The 19,333-nt window shown below is 34.4% G+C and overlaps 1 protein-coding gene across 1 annotated transcript in view; it reads right to left on the bottom strand.

Annotated features, from left to right (window-relative positions):
• LOC129234579 (KH domain-containing protein akap-1-like) overlaps window positions 1-12,843 on the bottom strand; it is a gene marked incomplete in the record, with an annotated part of 42,000 nt that extends 29,157 nt beyond the window's left edge. The window contains 1 exon segment of the mRNA XM_054868601.1: window positions 12,709-12,843.
• Between the last annotated feature and the right edge of the window lie 6,490 nt (window positions 12,844-19,333).

Consider the following 19,333-nt stretch of genomic DNA (forward strand, 5'->3'; position numbering starts at 1 on the left):
AACATGGCGACGCTGCGTATTGAACGTAGTCGCCATGTTTGGTCATACTCTTAGTTCAAATAATGCAAAAAGAATGATTTTTTTTTTTTGGAAATATATTCTTGGTAAATGCCAAATTGTATATTACTGGAGGAGGTCTGTAGTTAAATATTTTTATGCCAAAAATTTTTTTTTTCCACTGTGGAACCATGGTACTGTGTACACTACTTTATTTTTGGCTTAATGATTTTTTTTTTATGAAACTTTAAAATGGGTGGAATGAACCATTTGCTTCAGGAACTCCCAACCTTCACCCTATGCCTCTTATGTTTCCATGATTAATATAATTTATATTTCTTGATAGCATTCCTTTAGCATCACTTTCATAATATTTGTTTCAAAAAAATACAAGTCGAAATCCCCCCTTCCCCCACCCCCATTCTTGTACTACAGCGCTGTTTTCGAAACCCGGTAAAACTGGTGGCCACCAAGCTTTTTGAGCCTAGTGGCCATTGGCCACTTGAAAATTTTCTGAACCTTGAGGTCTACCGGCAAACATTTCACAATTGAAGTTCCAAAAACGCAATTTTAGACGATGCTGGATGATGTTAGGGATAAAAACGTTCAGGGCTCCCCGCTATTTGTTTTTTGCCGATCGTAAACATTTTTATTGCAGCAATAAAATCGCTTGGGAATACAGGGTTCATACTCATTTTTAAAAGTAAAAATTAAGGACTTTTTAAGGACTCTCTCTCAAAAAAACTTATCGGGAAAATAACTAGATAGCTTTGCGTATACCATTTTAAAGTTTTCCCGGGAGGGGCAAAGTATATGATACACATATTATATATATACACATGCACAAGTGCATCAGTTTCCAAAAAGCAGGGAGAGGCCCAATCAACTGGGATGTCCCATTATCAGTGAATAAAATTTTAAAATTTCACATCATAGTGATCCAAGAGGAAAATGGAGAACCCCCCCCCCCCCCCCCCCCAAGAAAAAAAGAGTTCTTAAAATCAAGCAGAAATGAGATGAGATCATGAGTGCCCTTTGAGTCCATGACATTCCAAAATTCAACAAAAAATGGCGAATTAACCAGTTTCAAACATAATACGAAAGTTTTTCCTTATTAATTAGGCTTGAAATGATTGGGTAGTAATTAATATAATAGATAGCACATATTGTTCTTAAAAAATAACATTTAATTCTCAAATTTCAGTCATAAAAAAAGATTAGGAAAATGGGGATAGCTGTAGAAAATTAGTTGCATATTAAAGCATTATCATTTAGCATACATGATTAGAATGAGAGGCAAATTGAAGGAAAATAACTAAAATCTTTTTTCTTCAAGATATTTAAACTAGTGTTTTGTTATTATTGCTTTTGATCTGTTATTGTTACTAAAATCCTATTTCGAACAAATTTGCTATATCATACTATTTCTCGCAAGTTTGTTTATTTCTATATAAATTTAAATTTTGAAAGAGAGAAAGCAATTTCTAACTCCTGAGTCCTTGAATAAAGCGGTTGATGGAGCCAGAGTTCAATCTTGGCTGTATCACTCAATAATATAAATATTTTATGTATATATATATATATATATATATATATATATAATTGATTATCCTTTTTCCTTGCAATGGAACTCAGTTTGGTTTAAAAAACTTCATATTATTTCACGATTTAAAAAAAAAAAAAAAACTGAAGTTGCTTTATTTAATCTTTAAATTCCAAAAAATTTTACAGGCTGTAAAGCCTAACCAAAACCTTTAGAGATTCACCATAAATATATTGAAAGCTTTTTCAAATACATAAAAATAGTAACCATGACAAGTTTAAATACAATCAGAGACTGGGAGTTGGACCATATTTTTTCGATAGTCTTTTGCATTTTTTCTAAAATAAATTTAAGAAATAAAAATATTATTGAAATAATGAAAAAAATAAACAGATATAAAGTAGCATATTGTAAAAAAACCTTCCAACATTTAAAAAGATTGAAATACTTGCAGGATGCAAAAAGATTGCAATCTCAAACAAGGCAAGCAATTTTCGGCGAAGCACGTGTTTAACGTGGTCGGCATGTCTCCAAAACATACGTTTTCGGCACATATCGCGGATTATAAAGATTTGAAGGGGTAAAAAACGAAAAAAATAAGAAAAAGGGGACCAAACTTGATACAGTGGTTAAAATATTAAGGAAATTTTCAGAAAATTAAGGACTTTTTAAGGGTTTTTTAGGGACCTTAATTTTGCTTGATGAAATTAAGGGTTTCTTAAGGGTTTTTTAAGGAAGTACGAGCCCTGGAATAAGATTTTCAATTTTGCAACATAAATCAGTTATTCAGCAACATAATAACAGTTCTCATCAGAAAGTCTACCCAAGATAGCGTGAACAAACTAAAAAAGAAGGAACGGTGGGGGAAGGGTAAGGGCGATTATGGTAACTGGCACCATTCCCTCAGTCTTCATTTATAAAAGAATTCTTTTATAATATAGCAGTTGGTAAAATAAGCAATATAAAAAAGCTTCAGGGAAGTAGATGTATTTTTTAAACGAGGAACACTATTCAATATTCATTAATTAAAAAATAATAATAGCGGAACTGATTCTTTACCCCATGGACAGCTCCCGAATCATATCCCTCAAAAGGCACTCAAATACAGCCTACAGAAGCGTTTTATATAGTTCAGCATCAAAAAATAATTGGAAGGGATCTCTCGATCCCCTTTCTCTAAGTTCACCACAAACGTCCTTAATTTGAGCTTTTAAGGCTTCAGTTTCTAAATTTTTTTTCAAGGTACAGTACCCCCCTTTACCTATATACATGACTTATGAACGCCTAAAAGTTTTAATACTTTAATTTCGAAAACTTTTTGACAGAAGCTTTTGACTCCCTTCCCACTTAAATCATCCAATGATAGCCCAAAACAAGAGTTCTTAAAACTTCAAAAACGAAAATATTTCGGGCTGGGCGGCGGAATACTCCTCTCTCCTTGTGTGAAGTAGGTGCACTAAAGGCAGTTTTAAGTTTGTTTAAGATTTATTTTTCTATAGAAAGAGCAACTCCCATTCCCACATCGCCAAAGACAACTCGAAGTTTTAAGGCTTCAACTTCGAAAATGTTTTGAGAAAGACCCCTGAGTTCCCTAACTCTTAACTCACTCAAAAATAGCCAAAATAGTATTTCAATACTTCAGCATGGAGAAATTTTTGAGAGAGAGAGGACCCCCACCCCCGAACTCTTTCCCCTAAGTTCAGTAAATTTGATTTAAATTTGCGGTTTTCCTTTTCATAACCGAAGTTTTAAGAATTCAGTCTCTAAAATTTATTGAGAAAGCATTCGAATTCCCTATTTTTAAGGCCCCCAAAGATTACTTAAAGCAGAGGTCTGAATACTTCAGCTTTGAAGGGGGATGGGGACCCCGAACTCCACCCTCTGCCTCTATAACGCCTTTTACGACCCGGTAAATCCCCGCTCTGGCTCCACAAAAAACCGATTGAAACATTCTCCATTTCCATGTAAAAAGAGGTTCTCTCATTGTACCAGAGAAAGCTGTTTTTACCCAGCATCCTTAGCGGCTAGTAGACGAACTTGTTGTGCGTAATGCATTCTGGGTAAAAACACCGCTTTCACTCCAGAAGCTAGCAGGAGTAGAAAGATTCCACATAAACCCCGCAAATAATCGGAATGCGGTGAAAAGCAGGTTTTTTCCGGGGTCGAAAGTGTCCATGGAAACGGCCCTTATGTTCATTAAAGATGGTCTAAAGTTGCGCTTTTAAGACTCCAGTATCGGAATTTCGCCTAAAGAGAGGCACTCCCCCCCCCCCTCCTCTTGACATTGCCAAAGACAGCCTATAAAAGTTCAATTACAAACATTTGTCGGGAGAGGATCTCAAATACCCTTTGTCTTAAATCATTTAAGTATAGCCTCAAATAGTTATCAACACATCAGCTACAAAACATTTTCAAGTTAGAACTGTTGGTTTCGGTGTTCTAATAGAACACCGAAACCATCTCTAATAAATTCACCAAAGATTACCTAAATTAGTTTTTTTAGACTCCAGTTTCCATTTTTTTTAAACCTCACCCACCCCACATTACATCAATAAAGACACCCTAAACATTTTCGACTTTTTTTTTTTAGAGTTTGCAGAGGAGAAATCTGGAACCACTCCTAGCTTCAAAAATAGCTTACAATTAAGTTTTTTGATTTTTTATTCTGGGGCCCTTGAGTAGAGCCCCCCCTCCCCTTTTAGATTCTCCAAAATATAAATGTTTTAAGACTTCAGTATCGTGGGAATTTGCGTACCCTCTTTGCAAGAGCAGCGTTTTTTCGCAAACTCGTGCTGCTGTTTTTTTTTTCGTGCTGCTGTTTTTTTTTTCGTGTCCTTTCTCCCCCCCACCCATATTTCCATTCTAGTGAGTGTTCTAGCAAGTGTTCCTCAAGTCTTGGAACATTTTACCAGAAACCTTTTCAAAAATGCAGGAACAGTTGCCAATCGATGTTTCAAACCAGCTTGAAATTTGCCTCCGATTCTTTCCAGAATTCCCATTTTTACTGAAATTTTAAAAATACCCGACAGTTCCCGTTTTACCTGATGGTATGTGGACGCCCTTTGATCTGGCGTAAACATTTTATCCCGTCATCAATCACTCTCAACCGGTGATCCAGATTCAACTCCAAGACAATTTAAGAGCGCACATAATTTTCATTTATGCGTGCAAAGTTTGTAAAAAAAAAAAAATGCAAATGAGAAAAAAAAACGAAACAATAATCTAAAATAGCAAGTGAAAAATAGAGACAAAAGGTGGTGAATTCGAAAAATTAGCGAGCAACTCCTCGGTCGGCAATGCAGTGAGTTGAAAATAACCAGGGCCTGATTACTGAATAGGCCAACTAGACCGTGGCCTAGGGCCCCCAAATGGCTATTTTTTTTTAAACTGATAGCTAAAACTGTTTTAGCAAACGGGTAAAATTGTAAGGGTTGACTACACAGGGGCCCCGAAAAGCATATGGCCTAGGACCCCCTGATATCTTAATCGGCCCCTGGAAATAAGAGCTACTTTAAAAAAAAGCCAAACGGCGCGAGTTTAAAAGCCACTCTTCCAAAAGCACGTTGCAAACAAAACAAGCCCATGGCGGAAAATCGAGAGAATGTTGATGTAAATTCGTAGTTATGCAAAGGTCCAGTTATTGAAGCATATTTTTGAAACATTTTTTTTTTTAAAGTCAAAACTGAAGGACTCATCGAATTTTTTTTCCGTCCCGATCTCCGTCTCCGAAATTTTGTCCAAGACGGAAATCCGTCCTGGGACGGAAGGTCTTGCACCCATGTGCGACGCCTATGCAACTGTACCAAAGGGCAAAATCTGACCCTTGGACCTCAGTTTCGCCACCCAAGATGAATATATTGAAAATGCAGAAAAGCTCTCATCATTTCCAGCAAGTAATGCCAATACCAGGTAACCAAAAGCTGCATGATTTTATTCTCTCCAGCTGTGAAGCAAGGGTGAGTGCTAAAACATTTTCATTTTCTCCATCATCAACTAAATATTCTGTCATCTCAACTGGAAAAAGGGTATTATAACGATGAAAGGTCTAAATGGATATATCATTTCCATAAATGATAAAAAAATGGAGGCGAAGTTCTGTTTTGGCCAAAAATGAAAGATGAAAATCACTTTCCTCCACTCACCAGGACCTTCTCTTTCACTTTCATATTCATCAGTACCATTCTTTGAATACCTTGTTCGGACATTATTTGCAAAGTAAACCCCATTACGCTAACTAGCCGGACATATGCACAATCAGCGGAAGAAGAACATTGTAAAGATTTTGCAGCTTAGAGACTAAAAAATTCCAACAAACGTCGGACAATGCTGATGTTCTTCTTCTAAAAAAATGAGTTATGATTTTTTTTATTCATTTTGTTTTTTCAATTATATTAAATTCATTAAATTTTCATGTCAGTTAGTCATTTAGATTACTAATAGTAGTTTATTTATAGTTTCCTGTGCTGATTTTTATAACTTAGAATAATATTTGATCAATCTATCAGAAAGCTATTTGTACAAAATGTGGAAATTTGAATAGATATGAAACTTGTTCTCCCTGTATCATCTGATTCCATAAAGATCCCATTATGAAACCTGGTGAGATGTGAGAGGATAACAAAGTAATTTTGTAAATTTTTTCAAAATTTTAAATATAATCAAATTAAATTTTAAAAGAAATATTTTTTTAATTTTACCAAGTTGCACATCAAATTAAAGCAGATTTAAACAGCTTTAAAACAAGACCAATTTTAAACTTTTATCTTTCATAGTTTCTGAGAAAATGAGGATTAACTGTCTCAAAGTGTAGCATTTTTTAATAAAAATTTGAAAAATTAATGATTAATAACTTTTGAATGAGGTAGAAGAAAAATTTTTTTTCAGCATTTTCATTCATAACTATGTTAAATCTCTTCATGGATCAAGTTTCATCCAGTTCTGTGACGGTCCGTCCTAAACCGTGTGATGATTTGACACGGAATGACCCGCTTGTAAATAAAATTTTTATTTACATTAAAACCCCTATTTGGAAATGTTTAGTTAAGCTTCTTTAATCATTTTGAGTGAGAGTTTTCAAATGTCACAAGTCAAATACTAAACCAGACCAAACTTAATTAAAAATGCTTAGTCTTAATGTATTTTGAATGTTAATCTTACTGTTTTCTTTCTTGTTTTCTTATATAAAAATCTACTGTTTTCCTCATATTTTCTATACTAAAATCTACTGCATGCCACAATTGTAAAATCAGTCAAATTTTTGGTGCTATATCAGGGAACTTTTTTCCATTATTTTGGCACCACCATGTATTAGGAAAAGAGGTTCAAGGTCCTCTGATGGAAATTTTCCAAACTCAGTCATAAAAACATGATTGTAAACTCATTAATGTTTAGGAGGAGAGATTGGGTTAAGGGAAGTTTTCCTGATAATCTTTTGTAACTGAAGCTCCAAAAAAACAGGAAAAACAATTTCAAACGGCCTTTATCAATGTTGGGGACAGAGATTGAGGCAGTTCCCCTCAAAATTTTCAGATTCTTGAACGCTCAGTTAAAACTAAAGATGGCGGACGTTTGGAAGCAGACGACGCAGATCATTGCTTTTGCAGAGGATATGTTTATGAAGATAGTGATGAAAGAAAATGACATGAGAATTCTTTCTTTGAATAAAATAAAAAAAGAAAGTAAATCGTCAAGAGATTCTTTTCAACTAAATTCCAACTTCATTAAGATATTTTTTTAGATTCCATCATTGTATCTTTGCACAGAATTACAAGTACATTTAATAAAACTAAAAAAAAAAAAAAAGAAAAAATCTGTTCACATTCTATTTTTTGCCCCACTCTTTGCAAATTCTACTAATTTCTAAAAAATCTGAAAAAAAAAAAGTATAGAAAAGTCTTGTTTACTAAATTGGCGTGTACCTTGATATCTGCAGAAAATACATAAGGCCCATGCATTTTTGGTTAAAAACATTTTACTATAAATCTACTTTTTTTTTTAAATATAAGTCTACTAACTTTTATAAAATCAGATTTGACCTGAATTAAACAAAGTACCTTGAATTATTTCTTGATCAGTTATAAAATATAAAATGTGTTTTCAATTTAAAATTTCCCCGGAAATACTTCGGAAATAGTAGGCATAGGTGTATTTAAATTAGAGGCGTACCGAGTACTTGGTAACTACTCGGTACTCGGCCAAATTCTGATCAGATACTTGGCCAATACCGAGTAGTTGCAAAAAATTGAATATTGTCCAAAGCAGTACTAAAATTTATGAAAAAAAAAAGAGCAAGCATTATATTCTGCAATCATTTACAAATAAAATTTATAAGTCAAATTTAAATTTTGAGAATAATGAAGTTTGTAATGCTTCGATGGAATAACTCTTTATTTCAATGTCCCCAAAATTAATAAAACTTATTTATTAAAAATTATGCAAAAAAGGTAAGTATAGAAAATACGGAATTTTTATATTAAAAATGGATTTTTGCTACAAACAAAAATTAGTTACAAAAAATATAAAAATACCTTTGCTTAAAAAATAAAAGAAAATAAAACAACGTTAAAAGTACAGTGCAGGAACACTGCAGACACGTGTTTTGACATTACAAGGAATTCCTTTTTCAATGCACAAAAAGGGAGCTTGTAGATTTAAAGGTATCGGACAAAAGTCGGATTTTTTTGTGGAATGTCTTTACATTCTTTAGCTCACATGTTATACACTGAAAAAGACGTTCCTTGCAACGGGGGGGGGGGGGCAGAAACACATGCCTGCAGCGTTCCTGCACATTTGTTGTATTAAAAAAATTATTTATGTTTGGCGGACCTAAGATATAATTGATTGGTATACAGTGAAACCCCTCCTAACAGACACCCCTCTTATGCTGACAATTTTTAATTCCCCAGTTCCAATGCAAATAACATTATTAAACCCCTATCCTGCGAACACCTCTCTATTGCAGACAAAAAAATTGTCCTGTTAGTGTCCGCATTCGAGGGATTTTTCTGTAATTTGTTTTAATTCCAATTTGATTAATCATACCTTTTATTTATTTTTAATTTTACAAATAATTTTTTTTTAAAATATTTGACACAAACAAAATTGTTTATATAATGCATAATTGAATTTCAGCAGGAATTTAGTTTTAAAAACTATTATATAGACAAGGAAGTCTATACAGTCGACGCTCGTTATAACGACCACACATTATAAAGACCGTCCCATTATAACGACCACTGGAAAAGTCCCAACTTTGTTCCTATGAACTCTACGTTAAATTGCCTTCGTTATAACGACCGTTCTGTATCGTTTATTCCAATACAACGACCGAATTCAGCGGACGCTATTTCTGGAGTTCTTTCCAATAAAACAAATTTGTAGCTTGAAATGACCTTGATTATTGTTTACGGACATCTTCTTGAAGCTTGCAATGTCAAATCTAACTTTGAGAGGGGGGGGGGGGGGATTACCAGAAATTTCCAGATTGCTAAGAAAAGGGAGTTGACAGACGTGTTGGTAGTTTGGTGTTTGAATCTAGTGGTTTTTAAGATTTGAGGTTCTCGAGGGACTTTTACATGTTTCTTTGAAAAGCAAAAAAAAAAAAAGAACACAATTTATCTCCTATATCTGAAATGGAAAATAATGTTTTGCAAAAATCACGTCTGCTAAAAAGGCAAACGTCTGTTTCTGGTTTTATCTTCAGAAAGTGTAGTGGTAGCAGTAGTAGTAGCAGATTTGTAAGTGTGTAACATTTTCCTCCCTGTATTTTCTACTTTACAAGTTCTTTAATATCCTGTTATAGTATTTTGTACACGATTTTTCTAAAAATTCCTATGATAAAAATAATTTGGGCATAAACTGGAATGTTTGAAAAAGTACCATTTTTTTACGGAACAACGGGGCTTGCATGATGACTGTGTATATTTTAAAAAATTGTACCTCTTATAACGACCACTCGTTATAAAGACCTTTTTCTCTGGGACGGAGATGGTCGTTATATCGAGCGTCGACTGTACTACTATTCCAGTAAGTTCAAAATTCATCACATGTGTGTCGGTGGTTCTTCTTAAAACGCAATTGGTACTTGGTAACTCGGCCGAGTACTCGGTAACTCGGTACTCGGCCGAGAAGTGAAAGGCCGAGTACTCGGTACTCGGCCAAAGTGCTACTCAGTATGTCTCTAATTTAAATTATTAGACGAAAAGTAAAGCACAATGCATTTGTACAGGCTATTTAAATTCAAAATGCATTCTTTATACATATATATATATATATATATATATATATATACATATTTATTTATTGTCGGTTGCCTAGAACTAATAAATAACTAAAGTGTGAAGTCTTTATTTTGATGTCTTATTGAAAATTTTTCAATCCTGCAAACTTTGATGTTTACTCGCTACAAGATTTCATATGCTCAACAATAAAATCATAGTTCTCTGAATATGAACGCACACATCACATTTATAAACATTGTACGTGCCATGGGTGGATTCAAGGAGGGGGCTATGACCCACTCCGAGAAAATTTGAAGAATAGTTAAGATCCCCTTTTTGAGCAAAAAATTTCTATTACAATAATACACACAAAAGATAACAAAGAGGAAAACAATGAGAGGGAGGCATGGCCACCACGAGAAATTTCCAAATCTAGTTAAAAGCTCTTTTTTAGAGCTAAATACAAAAAAATCTTTATTATTCCTCGAAGTTCCCCCTAACAAAAATATATAAAAACGCCTGGGAGCAATAAAACAACACTGAGGAAGTTTCAAGTATAGTTTTATAAAACTTCTTTCCTTGCTTAAATTGGAAAAAAAACTTCATTGTAATTCATGCGAAGTCTAACAAAGATAGAAACAATGCCTGAGGGAGGTCATGGCCACCCCACGAAAAAATCAAACATACCAAGTGTATACCAAATATTTGGGTACATTTAGCATAATGAGCTCGTCTTGTTAGATGTGTTTACTTCCCCGATGGGGAAAGAAAAGGGATATGTGTTAGTAAGTGTCCTATAAAAAGTTATACATTCAATGATTTTAACCTGGCTTTATGCAGTGCTATGTAATTATTCTTCATTCTCTTTTTAATACCCTCCAAAACAACTCCTATTCCGCTTGTTAATATCACAAAAGATTGTCTACAAACCACGTTTTGAAAAATAACTTGTAAAAGATTCCTAGGGAGGGGAGGAAATGTTCAACTTTATGAACGCACCCCAATATTTTGTTCTATATATTAGATTTAGAAAAAAGCACTAAATATTAGTATTAGAAGAAAGTAAAAATTAAGATCAGTCAAAGTTTATGTATCGCATCAAACAAATGAACATCAATAAGTAATAGTGCATTTAAAAATATTCATAAAAACAAACAAATCAGCAGTAAATTATAAGATGTTTTTCTGCTATATGGGAGTTTCATTGCCCATAATAAATGCATTTATAAAATTAAAAAAGAAGTTTTAAAAGGTTAGAGTTTTAAAACATTAAAAATCATATAAGAAAAAACTAACTGATGTTAATTACAACCTCTTAGGATAAGCTGTTCCAAGTGCCCACAACCCTACTAAAGTAGAAATTTTTCCTAATTTGTATGATATTAACATATTTAAACATTCATTATTTGCTTTGAATTTTAACCAAATATTCAATGTTCAGTATCTGGTGCAAGTGAATTTTTACACAATGTACATGTTTTACGATTAACTCTTTTATGCTTAATTTATGAAATACCACCTAGAAATTTTATTTTGACGGCTAGAGAACATTTCAGGAGATCATCACGACGACAATCCAATACCTAAATTTTTTTTCGAATACTGTAATAATCAGAGACATAAACAAGCACAAGTGAGAAAAAGTAAGCATTCTTATTATCTGAAACCAAATTAATGTTTTCATTTCATATTCAGTAAACGGTCACCAGTGTGCTTGTAGTGTTGATGTCTGTCTTTAGCATATTCCCGCAAAACAAAAGAATAACCACTATTCATTGTGATTGAACTTGCCATGGAAATATGCATACCATTCATATAATTTTTTGTATGCTTCAATTTCAGAAACACTCACAAACATCAATTAATGCTTTCTACTTGCATTCAGTTGGCCGTCACACTATTTTCTTGTATGTGTTGTTGTACAGTGTAAAAAACTTCAAGAGAAAACAGTTTAATGAAATCACGTTTTTGTAAAAAATCAACTCTTAGTTCAAATATTTACTCTAAAACCACTAGGTATATATATTTATATTTGAGATAAAAATTTTGAAAAACGCAGACTATTTTATCAATAAAAAATTAAAAAATATATTCTTTAAGTCCCAAATTTATGACAGCTGATATAGTTTATATTATCTCTGAATGAATAAAATCAACTTGATCAAGTTCTAAGAAATCGATCCGCCTTACACAACTGGGTGCAATTATATCGATCGCATATTTTTCCCCATTCAATTACGATCTAACTTTGAACACAATTTAATAATTTTCATTTAGTTCAGGGCCTGATACACAGAAATTGGAAAACTTTTTTCTTGTTCGATGTTTTTTGAATACATCATGTAGTAGTACTTTTATCAATGAACGCAATTTACTACGGCCATATTGCGTAACGATCCGGCTGGTTGTAAACAATACTGAAATATGGGAATGGATTTAAAACTGTTTTAGTATCAAAAATTATAACTCACGGGTACTATTAGCAATATTCTGCTTCACAGAAGCAATGTCTATTCACATTGTCTAAATAAATGCTAAACATTTACTTACAAAATAAATTTATAACAGTACTAAAATAATTATCAGAAATTATATGCATTTTTTAAAATCTTCATTGATTTTTTTCCAAAAACATTTCAAACTACTAACATTTTGTAAAAAACTTGACACGTTATTATTACTGTCGAACATTCTCAATATTAAACGATTAATAGCAAGAGTACTTGGACGATGTCAAGGACTATGTTCAAATGACGAAAAAACCTCTGAAATATCAAATAAAAGGCCTAAAACTGACTTAAAATAAAGATTCCAACGTAAATTAGTGGACTGAAAGCAAGGCATTTTATTTACAAAACTGCGTCGCAGTTTACGCACTACAATATGGTGGGTTAAAAATCCCCAACACAGCAAATATTTTAAGAAAGCATAACAAATATAAAAACTCACCTTAGAAACACAATGTTTACTCAGATATTGGCACTGGAGTCTTCAGCAGATTTGTAACTACTAGGATATACAAAACTTCGCAACAAAACAAAGTTTTTTCCGGCAACAACAGAGCATTACTTCCCACGTGGCTGACCGAAACGCCATGAGTAGCTAAGCTACAAATGCCGACAAAAACTCGCACTTCGTGCAACGAGGAGTTGAGTTGTTTGCTACGGAATCAGGAAAGGTCGATTGATTACGGCCTTGTTTTATGAACTGCAAAAACGGAACAAGTTTACATCAAAATCCTTTTAACCCTTTAAACCCTTTTAAATCCCACAAAGATCCCATAAATGACTTATTGCTTATTTTTAAGTTAAAAGCTTAAAAGTTCGGGGCAAGGGGGCTATGACCCCAGGGCCTGGTTACAGCACAGGTAACCAGGCCGTGGGGGAGAAATAAGGGTCCCTTGGTGGGGTCCTTATCTTCCTAAGGGACCCCAAATTACTTAAAGATTTTTAGCATAGCATTATTACTATAAGAGAAATACATATAGTTTTGAAACAATAATAAAAATTAATGACTTGTTAATTGGGAAAAAAACTTCCTTAAGGGAGAACTTTCATCCATTCTGCGAGTAGCGAATTTACCATATTACTATTATGAGGAGCCCCGAAAGGGATTCATAAATACACATGATAATTGATTTATTTAATTTAGTGATAGACAAAGAGGTCTTCAAAAATGCATTCCGACGGGCAGTGGCGGCTCGTGCCTTGAAAAAGTGAGGGGGACAGATCATGGGTATATTTGTCCTTCCCCCTCCCCTTGGTTTTTGAAAAAAAAAGTATTAAAAATTTTTTTTTAATATTTAAACTTTCTTGATTATTTTTTGTTAAATTAATAAATTAAATTCATTTTAGCAACTAAATTAAAATCGTGAAAAAGTTATAACTTTTAAGAAATATTCAAAACAAATATAAAAATAATCTAAAAATAATGATTGCTTCCCTAAATTGCCGCTATAGTACGCTAATTACTTGAAGACAAAGAGTCAAGAAAAGAACAAACAGTATATTCTTGTGCAAATGCAGGCTTCTTTCTTTACTGTACGTTGTTTATTTTACATATTCTGAAGTACGTAAGCACATTCAAGCTATGTAAAATTAAAAGCATACAGGTAGGGTAAAGGTTTCTGCGAATCCTACTGTAAATAATGAGGTACAATACGTTGGTGTTGAGGGGGGGGGGAATACAAACACACACGCACAGATAATCCGCACTTCATTAATTTTATACTTTTTAACAGATAATCTGTCGATTATATGCAGGAAAATACGGTACAATCTGTTTTTTTTTTTTTTTTTTAATTTCAATCACGTACGCACAAAAAAAGGGAAAATAAATAAAAAGTTTCAAATAATTGTCTTCTTAAAAAAGTGAGGGGGCCCGGGTCCCCTCTGGCCCCTCCCACGAGCCGCCACTGGATTTTAGTAAGAAAGAAATAATAATGATGGTGGGAAATCTTAATTTAAATTTCTTTTAAAAATTAATCTTTGAATTAAAAATTTTCCATCACTATAGCTTACTGATCAACTGATTGACATCCCCCCTCCCCAGGGCCGATCCTAGCAGGTGTGCAGAGTGTGCACCGCACAAGGGCGGCCAAAGCAAGGGGCGGCCGTTGGCCGCATCATACAATTCTTTTTATCAAGCAAAATTCCTCAAGAATTTCTCACAAGATGACATAATTAGTCGAATAAATATGCAGAACTTTAAATGTTCAATTATCAAAGTAGGTGCCAATTTTCCAACAGCATAGCATATTAGGAAAAATGGAATGTTTTGAGCACATTGTGTTGCTCCATTATCCATTAATATCAACTCTTTACTCACATGCTTCATTTGGTTGCAAAATTTGTGACAGAACTGGTAGTCGGGCATGGATACAGGGGAGGGGCACTGACGGAAATCCCCCCCCCCCCCGAAGCATGAAAGGGTGCCTTCTAAAAACCACTAATGCTCATCCCCAGCCTCCCCAGCTTTTATTGACCCTTAACAATGAAGACATATTTTATATTAAAAAAAAAAAAAGAAAACTCTGCTGATAGAATACTCTCGCAAGTATCTCAAACAACAAATTCTGTGTTCAGCAGTCGTGGATGCGTGGAGACTGGAGAGACAATGGAAAATTGCAACTCCCCTCAGAGTCAAACATATATAATCAACGAACTAAAATTTTTAATTTTCCCCTTTACAGCAATTTTTTCTAATTAAAATCACGAATGATCTGCCCGGTTACAGATCAGGAAGGAGGACAGGGCCCTTGCCCTAGGTTACAAATTTTAAGTGTAGCTCCAAAACGAAGATCCAAAAGGATGCCTTGACAAGACTAAAGAAGGCTTCATATTGCGTTTTTAGGACTTTAATTCCGGAAAATTTCGCTGGTTCAACCCTCGATTTTAAGGGTCCAATTATGTCTCTTATTCACCCTTTCTACCTTAATGTAATCATACATAGCATGAAAATGATGGCTCCAAAATCCAAAATGTCTTTTCTGGGGACAGCCTGTCCTAACGTCATCAAAAATTGCTCAATGGTATTTCTCGAATTTGTTTTTTGAAATTTTTGCGGTAGAGAGGGCCCAGAAATTCATTCCCTAAGATTACTACCAAAGATGGTCTGAATTAGCGTCTCTAGAGAGGCCCCCAATCATATCCCCTTTCACTTAACGTATTCAAAAACAAACTAAAATTGTGTTTTTTCAATCATCAGTTTCGAAGAACTTTTGGGGAAATACCACGGATCCTCCTTTTTTCCAACGTAATCACTATGGCTCAAACTTTCGTTTTTATAGGGTTCCGTGAAGTCACCAAACCCTACCTACCTAAACTAGCCTGAAATTGACTTCAGTTTCAAAAAACAATTCTTGAGGGCACACTGAATCCCCAACCGCTCTTTGTCCCATCGTTATCAAACAATGCTTAAAATACGATTTTGGGACTTCCATTTCCAAAAAATTCCGGATGGCTTACGTAAAGTTTCACGGCGCTAGGGCATCCGGCATTCCCCATCAATCGGAGACAAATCTTTAGTTGTATTTTTCAGATATTAATATGGAAAAATATTCAGAAAGATCCCGCTGAAGCTTCTTGGTTTCCTTAACGTCACCAAAGATAGTACAAAATTGCGCTTTTTAGAGTCCTAAAACCATTTCTTCACAAAAATAGCCTAAAATTTATTTTAATTCCGAAAAATATTTCTCTCAGATCGGAATTTTCCCGTTTCCTCTATCGTGTCCAAACCTAGCGAAAAATGTGTTTTTGAAACAATAGCGTCGATAAATTACCAGAGGAAAGATGCCAGACCCCCTAAATTCACCAAAGATAGCCTAAATTTTAGTTTTAAACTTCAATTTTGAAAACTTTCGATAGAAGACGACCGAAGCTCCCTCCCTCCAGCAATGTCAACCAAGATAACCTAAAATTGCTTGTTTATAAAACTTCCGTTTCAGAAAATTTCCCGGAAGAGCGCCGATCCTTTCTAAACTAAGGTCACAAAAAATAACTGCAATTTAACATCAATTTTTAAAGAATTTTAGGAAAGAACTCAAACATTACTTTTCCCTCAAGTCTCGAAAAATTTCCTAAAGTTCCAATTTTTGACGTCAATATTGAAAATTTCTCCATGGACCTTGAAGGTTCCCGACTCTTTTGTCCTTGCAAACAAAAACAACCAAAGATTAATTACAGCTATTTTTCATACGCCAATTTCGAATATTTTCCTTGGGCGATCCCCCCCCCCCCCACCCCACCGTTTCTCCCTCCTCCGTCTTTCCTCTGATGTCACCAAAGACAGACTATAAAATGCGTTTTTACGACTAGTACATTTTTTGTACATTTTTTTCTTTTAGAGCTTAATACAGAAATTTGAAGAAAGATTTATATAGATTTATATGGGCGTTATAGTCAAACATGCAAATTACTCTTCAGGAGCGGCACATCAGGTCTTTGCACACGGGCGGCCGACTCCCTAGGATCGGCCCTGCCCTTCCCTTCCTTTCCTTTTTTTCTAATTCAACTGAAAATAAGAGAGACATAAAAATGCCACTCCTCCGCCCTTCACACCTCTTCTCACACCGAAAGCATGCAAATTTCGCTTCCAGGTCTTGAATTTCATAAAATGTCCAGGGAAACGCCCCCAAAAAGAAAGGGTCTAAAGGGAGTGCGGGAAATTATAGACCTGTGAGTCTAACTTCGGTGGTTTGCAAAATTTTTGAAACATTGATGAAAATTAAGATAGTAAATTTTCTAGAGACTAATAATCTATTGACTAGTTTTCAGTACGGTTTCAGGAAAGGTAAATCTTGTGCAACTAATTTATTACATTTCTATGACAAAGTTACCATGGCTTTGGACAATAAGAAGCCTATAGATGTTGTTTACATTGATTTTCAAAAAGCTTTCGATAAGGTACCGCATGTTGCTCTACTTAGCAAATTAGCTGATATAGGAATAGGTGGGAAAACTTTCATTTGGGTAAAGAACTGGCTGACCGGAAGGAAACAAAGGGTAGTTGTAAGGGGAAATTATTCTAATTGGAGTGAGGTCTTAAGCGGGGTTCCTCAAGGATCAGTGTCAGGGCCTGTTTTGTTCATTGTCTTTATGAACGATATTCACAAAAATATTTCTGGGAACATGAATTGTTTTGCTGATGATGTCAAAGTTATGGGGACTGTAGAAAATGAAGAACAAGCAAATCAGCTGCAAGAGGATCTAGATCATATTACGGAGTGGGCTGATAAATGGGGTATGGCTGTTAATGTTGGGAAATGTCAAGTGCTACATTTAGGGCATGGAAATAAGTGTACAAGTTATTATTTGCAAGGTTCAGTCATTAGTCAGACAGACAAAGTTACTGATCTGGAGGTCTTAATAAGTCAGGATTTAAAGTTTAGCCAACAATGCAGCATTGCTAGTAACAAAGCCAATAAGATGCTTGGGTTTATCAATAGATCCATTTCAAACAAATCTAAAGAAGTTCTTCTGCCCTTATATAGAAGTTTGGTAAGAGCCCATTTGGAGTATGCTGTTCAGTTTTGGTCTCCTTATCTTAAGAAAGATATTAATGTATTGGAAAGGGTTCAAAGGCGGGCTACAAGGCTAATAAATGGACTTTCCCACTTAGATTATGATTCCAGGCTTAGAAGGCTAAAAATGTGCAGTCTTGAGCAAAGAAGAGACCGAGGGGACATGATTCAGTTGTTTAAATTTATTAAAATGAAAGATGTTACGGGGCTGAAGTTTAGCACTGAAAACAGGACAAGGGGTCATTGTTTTAAGCTATTTAAATCTCAGGCTAACATGGATATTAGGAAAAGTTATTATTTTAGGGGGGTAGTGGAACCTTGGAACAGCTTACCGGAAGAGGTGGTAATGAGCACGGGAGTAGATAGTTTTAAGAGGGTCATTGATCTTCACTGGGGATTGTAAATTGACTAGGACCACTCTAGCTGGGCCCAGAGCCTGTCGCTGGTCGTCACTTTTGTATTTGTATTTGTATAAATGCCTAACAACATCGAAAATCGCTTTAAATAGCATTTTGGAGATTCAATATCGAAAAATTACCAGTAGGCAAATATGCTCTTACAATCACTTGTTTAAGACTTGAATTTCTGAAAATATTCGGACATGACCGAACCGCCTTCCTCTAATATCATAAAAAAATGGAATTTTTAAACTACGCGTAAGAAAAATTTGAGTGGAATAGCCCTTGAAACCCTATTTCTTGTATCATAGCATATTGCTTCAGTTTTTAGGACCTCAATTTAGGAAAAAAAATCCATTAAATTTCAAGAGATTTAATGGAAGTAAGTAATATGGATCAATTTTAGACCATTTAGAAACGTAAAAATTATCCTCTTCCCTCCTCTCGGTTTTCGTCACATTGATCGGTTTCAAGACATTGGCATAAACATAGATTTTAATCTCAACCCAAACTAAGCGGTTTTAATAATTAAATGTTTAATTTGAATAAAAAAAGCTGTTGGATGAATGATTAAAATACAACGAAAAGATTTGACTGCAACAGCAGAGTTGTTTCGCCAACTTTGACCTATATTTGGAATTTTTTCCCCATTACTATTATTCTCTTGATTGTTTATTTAATTTTGAACTGCTTTTAATTTCGAAGGGCATAATCATAACTACACCTGCGGGTATTCCGACAAAGAAATTTGTGCTTACAAAAATTATTACAATACGCTTTAATAAAAAATGATAATCATTAAAAGGAAATTAAATGTACCACACAGGATGGTTAGACGGAACTAAATCTCACAACTGGAATTAAAAGACCCCATTCATACTTTTCAAACATGGATTTAATAGCCGCACAACAAAAAACAGTCGAACTCGCTTATAACGAACACGAAGGGGCTGCGATATTTGCTCGTTATAACCGAGTGCTCGTAAAAAACGAGTTTGTGGAAAAAAATCATGAAAATTCATACACACTTTATTACAATGGTCAGCAAAAAAGAACTTTTTGTCTACATCCTGGATTTAAATATTCAATTCCCACTAATTTTGGGTCGAGAAAAACGAATATGGTAGTGGATTTCTAAAATTAGCTCTTGCTTTCA

The sequence above is a fragment of the Uloborus diversus genome, chromosome 1, assembly GCF_026930045.1.
Source record: "Uloborus diversus isolate 005 chromosome 1, Udiv.v.3.1, whole genome shotgun sequence".
NCBI lineage: Eukaryota > Metazoa > Arthropoda > Arachnida > Araneae > Uloboridae > Uloborus > Uloborus diversus.